Source organism: Lactuca sativa, chromosome 3 (assembly GCF_002870075.4).
Source record: "Lactuca sativa cultivar Salinas chromosome 3, Lsat_Salinas_v11, whole genome shotgun sequence".
NCBI lineage: Eukaryota > Viridiplantae > Streptophyta > Magnoliopsida > Asterales > Asteraceae > Lactuca > Lactuca sativa.
In genome coordinates, this window is record NC_056625.2 from 302,176,146 (window position 1) to 302,183,233 (window position 7,088).

General features: G+C 41.0%; 1 long non-coding RNA gene across 1 annotated transcript; it reads left to right on the plus strand.

Moving 5' to 3' along the window:
• Window positions 1–4,165: 4,165 nt before the first annotated feature.
• On the plus strand, window positions 4,166–6,450 carry LOC128133108 (uncharacterized). The gene is made up of 3 exons (XR_008231295.1): window positions 4,166–4,265; window positions 4,799–4,863; window positions 6,066–6,450. It is a non-coding gene; the product is annotated as an uncharacterized LOC128133108 (long non-coding RNA).
• Window positions 6,451–7,088: the final 638 nt, after the last annotated feature.

Below are 7,088 nucleotides of genomic sequence, written 5' to 3' on the forward strand. Positions count from 1 at the left end.
AGCAGATTTCTCAGCCATTCCCACACTAATTTTGTAACCTCTCAATTCATAATCTGATCAAACATTAAAAAAAAAAAACTAAATTAGACAAACCCATAAAATAATTTATATAGTTGAGAAAAGAAGGTACTTTGGTTGTAGAATCCCCCAGCAGAGTTTATAACTATGAACATGTTCTGAACAACAAGCGCCTCTCGTCATGCTTTTTCAATTGCAGATTCTGATTTTAGGTCATCTCCTCTCCTCGCCTCTTCTTTGTTTCTTTTCTATTCTACTTCTACATATATACTTCTTGTACAGAGGATTAACATTATTCCATTCTTAAATATTTATAAAATCGGTATTATTTGAAGTTCAGTGTTTATAGTTTAGTTAGATGCGAAAATCTGGTGCTCAATCTTTAGTCTATGTAATGGTGGATGAAGTGTTGGTCGATAAGGCATGTACATCGTCGGCGTGCGATGCCTAAAGATTCGGTGTGGGTTGGAGGTGGGTATGAGGCGGGGTTTTAGGGATTCGTTTAATCGAAGAGGATTTTAAGAATTTCAAAAATATGAAAATATCGATTGAGGTCAAAAATATGATTTCAGGAACCTCACAACTAAAAATCACATATCAGAATCCACACAATCTTTTGGGAAGTGAATGTGATGTTGCAGTGGTCTGTTAGAGATAGACAGAAAGGAGGGACATGGATGGAGGAAAAGGGTGGCCTGGTGGTTCTAGGCCAAAAAACCTTAGATCAATTTCATGGCCTGGTGACCAAAAAACCTTCGATTTCACTAAGAACCGGAACCCTAGTTCCAACAATAGTCGATTTTTGGTATTTGATTGAGAGAGAGAGAGAGAGAGAGAGAGAAGAACGATTGAAAGAAGGTAGAGGAGAGCTTGGCGGTGTTTTTAATTTTTTCAGAATTTCATTTCCTCCTTTCCCCCACTATTAAAGGATGGAACGCGCGTTCCATTAAAAAATATAAAGCGACATCCTTAGACGACGCGCATTTTATTATAGGTGCCCTCCGTGTTTTTTTTAGACACTAATTTAAGGGCGCGCAATAATGCGTGTCTTCTATCCTAAATTTTTTTGAAGAGATGACATTTTTCTAATGTCACTCTCCTTTGCGTAACATAGATCAATGAGCGTCGTATTTTGCGCGTCGTAAAAGGCCTTTTTTCTTGTAGTGATAAAAACTAGTTAGATGATTACCTATGTGTTGTAGCTAGTAGAACTTGGCCTTACATGAGTTTAGCACCTCAAGTGTGATGCCTCAAATGTTTCATAAACAATAAGAACAATGGAGGACGGTGAGAGAGAGCTTGGAAGCACCAAAAATCGGCTAGCTTCTTCTTAGAATGCACATTGTCGATTATAGGGCTTAGGGGGTTACATATATAGTGTAGAATTCCAAAGGTCATTTGTAAACCCTAATCCATTCACTTAGGATTTTGATCCAATAATTCATTTGGACTAACACTTCATGAACTTACACGTAATCTTAGCCCATCACTAATCAATCATGGATCATTAGCGCAAACTGTATGTATCACTGATTTACATAATCAGTACCCGTTAATTTAATTACTCTCTTTTGATCACTAAATTAATTCCAAATTAATTCTTGATCAATACCAATTAAATAATATTATTTCTCAATTAGTATATTATACTTATAATATATTAATAAATCACAAATAATCTCTTTCTCAAATATCCGTGCTGTCAAATTGCTTCGGTGAAGGCAACCCAAATGGAATTATATTATACTTATAATATATTAATAAATCACAAATAATCCAACATCATTAGCATCATTATAAACCCATAATTGCATTGAGTCCAAAGTGCCTTTCGGTAAAAGTTTAGGAATCGGAATCCTTTTAGCTTGCTTTGTAGGTGGCCACGTAATATTCACCATGGTTTTATTAGTGTGAACATTAATGACATCCCTGGCCTTTTCGTAAATGATAAAGCAGTCCTCATGCCTTCAAAGTTATTTTTCTTTTTATCCTTAAGAAAACTATTAAAAGACCAGGCCAAGGGTTCATTCGTTGGATTGTGGAATGGTGTGTGGATGAGTTTAGAAAGATCAACTTTTGTCCAAGACAAGAAGTTGACTTTCTTCTCATAATATTCAATTCATCCACTATTTCGCTTTACGATCCATATTTGCTTATTAGCATCATATCCCCACATTAAAATGCCAGACCGGTCCCTATATTTATCTATAAGTTTCTTCCCGATCTACCTGAAAAACATCTCAGGGCGATCACCTGGAGCATTTTGGTCTGAATGTATCATCACTAGCATATTCCTTCTCAGCTGCTCAACCCTGATTTGCTTCTCTCTTCTTTCTTGAGCAAAAGCAGGACCAGAAGATAAAAATGTATCAAGATTTGCATCCGGAGCAGGTCTTACAAATCTTTCACTTGTAGGTTGATAAGTTGGATAGGTTCCTTCATAGCACATCTTCTCAAGGACTTCCTTCACTTGATCAATAGAATACTCAATTGGAAATGAAAATTCACCACCAAATTCAAGTACTTATCGGATAACTTGCTCAGAAACAATTACTTCAGTTCATTTCACCATCGATTCAGTAGTACCAGCTCCATCTGCCCCTTGCTTGTTGATTGAGGCATTTTTCCAGAATTCAGTAATCATGTCTTTGTGGATGACTAGATTAGCATAGAGAGCATGAAAAATCCTACAGTTGTTCAAACCCACCATCATGGATTTGAATTCTTGATGAGCGGCAGGTGGATCCATAAGATATCCAGCAACATTGTGAGAGTTTATAAATTTAATTTGCTCTTCCATTTATCTGCACCAAACTAGCCAAGTGAGAATTGATTTAAAATTAATTAAATTAAGTTTAAATTTTGATTTCGATTGAAGTAAAAGATTTAATAAATTTCGGTCAAAGGCAAGACTTCCGGTGTTTTCGGTTAAAATCAAAGATTCCATCGATTTTGGTCAAAATTGATCGATATCGGTCAAAGGAATTTTGAGCAGACGTTTTCGGACGAGAACCCCAATTTCGGTCAAATCTGAATTGATTTCGGTCGAATCCAGGTTGGACCGAAAATCCTCAGAACCTATTCTAATTTAGAATTTTGAAAACCTTCGAACAATCAACTCGAAACCTGCAAATCCATGGAAACATCTACACCAAAGACACTTTAAACATGATTGCCATGATAGAAAACCACATATCTACCTGATTCACCGAAGAATTTGCAACACAAACACCGAAAACAGACAGATTTTTCAGAAAATTTTGAAAAAGCATGGAGAGAGGACACCAATGGCGGATTAGGTTTTCCAGTGGTAAACCCTAATTAGCTGAGAAGAAGGCATATATATACCGCCGAAAATGGCCTAGATGGCCACCTAAAAGATTTCGGCCCAAAATAAAAATAACCCAGATTTTAAAAAAAAAAATCCTTTATTTTTACGTTTCAAAAACCAAAAATGATAAATAAAAATTAAACACACCATTAAAATGTTAAATTATTATTTTTTATTTTTATATATTTATTTTTAATTTTTATTATTTTATTTTAATTTATTGTTATTTTATTATTTCTCCCTCTAAATTTGTGCATAACAATGAAAATGTGTACAAATTTAAATAAAAATAAAAATGTAATCCACAATAAAAACTTTTTGGATCAAACGTTATAGAACAAATTGATGAGGTTTATCAGCACACACGTTCATGAAAAACTCTGGTCAATCATTGATATTGAGATCCACTTAAACACAAAGGACATGTTTCTGGACAGATCATGAGTGACGATATATAGCTACTATGTTCCTAGATAGACCATTTTGTCTGATGACAACCAGGGATATTGTTGTCCACTTAAATTTTGTAACAGCCCGGAATTTCAGGTATTTCTTTAAATTATTTTTGGGGCACATTTAGGAGGGGACTCGGCGAGTTGGTGCACGACTCGCCGAGTAGGGCCATGGTCTTGGTCGCAGACGCGCGACTGGACTCGACGAGTCCAATAAGAGACTCGGCGAGTCGACGCTGTTCAGCTGAACCCTAGCCGTTTCGATTCTGAACCGTATATAATGATATTATGGCCGTCATGTCGTGTCTTTTGGCCGATTGAAGATCCCCTGGGAGTGTGTGAGCATCTGAAGCAAGAGAGAGGGCTTGAGAAGGCTTGAAGAGATTGTTAGACAAGGAGGAGCAAGGTGGTGATCAAAGGAATCGAGTACTGGAGGTTTGGAGACACAGGAAACACGTTTCCAGGTAATCTTCGGATCGAAATCTGTAACTTTTACGTTGTATGCGGGTTTAGGGTTTAGGAAACCCAATTAAGGGTTAGTTAGATTATATTGTTGTTATAAGTGTTAAAAACCCCTGTAATAGTATATGTGAAAGTCCAGGAAGCCCTATATCTATATGCTTCGAAATCATGCGAAATACAGGAGGCAGCGGATTGACTGCATGGCGAGGACTCGCCGAGTCCAATGATCAGACTCGGCGAGTAGCTTGAAGATTCACTAGAACTCGCCGAGTTGTTCTTCAGACTCGGCGAGTAGCTTGAAGGTTCACTAGGACTCGTCGAGTTGTTCTTCAGGCTCGGCGAGTAGCTTGAAGATCTACTGGGACTCGTCGAGTCGTTCTTTAGACTCGGCGAGTGGTGTCAGGATGTCTATACTCGTCGAGTTACCCTTTGCACTCGACGAGTCCGGTCAAGATTGACCGTTGACCTGTATATATCTTAGAGGGGTTAGTTGTCTTGTTTGATAAGATCATTAACTAAGGCTGTGGTATTATAGGGAACCTGCGGACTAGCGGATTGTGTGCAAGTAGCTCGAAGAGGTTATAGCCTGCGTACTACGAGGTGAGTCTTCTCACTATACTTCACCCGGAAGGGTTTGACTGTTAGACCGGAAGGTCGTGTGTGTTATATTCATGCTACGTCTAGAGAGATAGATGCTTTATATGCGATGTGTGCTTATATGTGATGTATGCTTATACGGGCCGGAAGGCGAGACTTTATGTGATAGAAAGAACGGTATGTTGTATGATTTATGTGTTATGAGTTTTATGTTATATGTGCTATGTATGTTATGGGCCGGAAGGCGATTATGTTATGTGGATCGAAAGGTCCGGGCCGGAAGGCAATGTTATGTGGATCGAAAGATCCGGGCCGGAAGGCAATGTTATGTGGACCGAAAGGTCCGGGCCGGAAGGCAATGTTATGTGGACCGAAAGGTCCGGGCCGGAAGGCGTAGGTGGGTAAGTCGTATACTGGGGAACTCACTAAGCATTTATGCTTACTAGTTGTGCTTATGTTTTTCAGGTACTAGTGATGACCGTGGGAAGGCGCCGGCGTGACACGTACACACTGCCACTGTTGAAGATCCTGGAGATTTATTATTTATATTTTGAAATAAACTTGGAATAAACCCTTTTGTCGAATAATGATGTTTTGTTTTTAACGAAAAATTTATTTGGAAATTTGAGCTGTTACAATTGGTATCAGAGCCTTGGTTTGAGGGATTCGGGTGTACTTTTGGGTGCAACTGAACTCAGACCGGGGATTTGAGGAAAAACTTTTTCTTAAAAATAATAAGGACATAACATTTTATAAAGGGCAAGGCGGTAAAAACAAGGGTGGAACAGTGTGTGCGAGCAGCCAGCGTCCGAACGGTAAAGATCCCCAGAATACCTTACGATGTTATGTTATGCACTGAATTATGAATTGTTATGCATGCTAGAAGACTAGGTATACATGATAGGAATAGAATTGCCTGTCTTGTGATGCCTTAGTCTAGGGAGATTGCTTATATGAGATATTTGGTAGCGTGCAAGTAAATAGTACATACTAGAAGTAGAGTACTCGTTATTCGGGATTTGGGGAGGAAGATTTGGGACGAATACTGATACGGTGTGGTCGGTAGTATTGGGCCCGTACTATCGAAGGCACCGGATCAGTGGAAGACTCAAATAAGAATCCCTGGAAATCGGAGACTAGGTAGGGCACGTATCGAGTACAATTGTACTTGGTGGAGTCTCTGATGATTTTATGTTGTATTTCAGAGACATCATGGTTATCACACGCAATGGGGCGAGTTCGAGCGGTGCGAGTGACGAGGAGATTCGTCAGATTATTCAGGAAGAGGTAGCTGCGGCGGTCCGGGCTGAGATCCCGGAGATGTTTGGGTCTATTAAGACCACGTTGATGGAGGAGTTTGAGGAGCGGTGCGCCGCAATTTCTGAAGCTGCAGTTGCTGCCGCTACCGCAGCGGTGGCTGCTGCCAGGCCGCAAGGGGGTGATTCATTACCATTCAGGGAATTCAGCAACACGAAACCCCCTGAATTTGATGGGACGCAGGATCCGATTGCAGCCATGAGGTGGATCGCCGACATCGAGGGGTGCTTCTATACTTGCTCATGCCCGGAACACTTGAGGGTACGGTTCGCCTTGAACCAGCTCCGTCTGGGAGCAAAGGATTGGTGGAAGTTCGTGACGGTGAACTTCACTCAGGCAGAGATTACGGCAGTGACATGGGAGAGGTTTACGGAGATGTTCAGGGATGAGTACGTTCCCCCGGTAGAGAGGGAGCGGTTGATTCAGGAGTTCTTGACCCTTAAGCAGGGTACTGATTCCGTGGCAGTGATCACACGGAAGTTTCATGAGAGGGCAATGTTCTGCCCCGAGCTGGTATCTACGGAGCAGTCGCGGATGAGCCGCTATTTGGGTGTTTTGAAGAGGGAAATTCGGGAGTTTGTGTCAAACTCCACCTATCGCACTTTCACTGAGCTTCAGGCGAACGCCAGGAAGCGCGAGATTGAGTTGGAGACTCAAGCGAGGGAGGAGGCCGAGTCTCGGCAGGTGGATCGACGGCCGGCCCAGTCTCAGCCGGCAGCCAAGCGGATTAAGTTCGCTGATTCGAGGATGGGAGGTTCGAAGGGTCGCACTTGCGCGAAGTGCGGCAAGAGTCACGAGGGGGCGTGTCGAACTGGTGGTTGCTACAAGTGTGGCAAGGACGGACATATTGCCAGGGATTGCCCTAAGGGGTTTATGGCTTGCTTTCACTGCAACCAGACAGGCCATCGGAA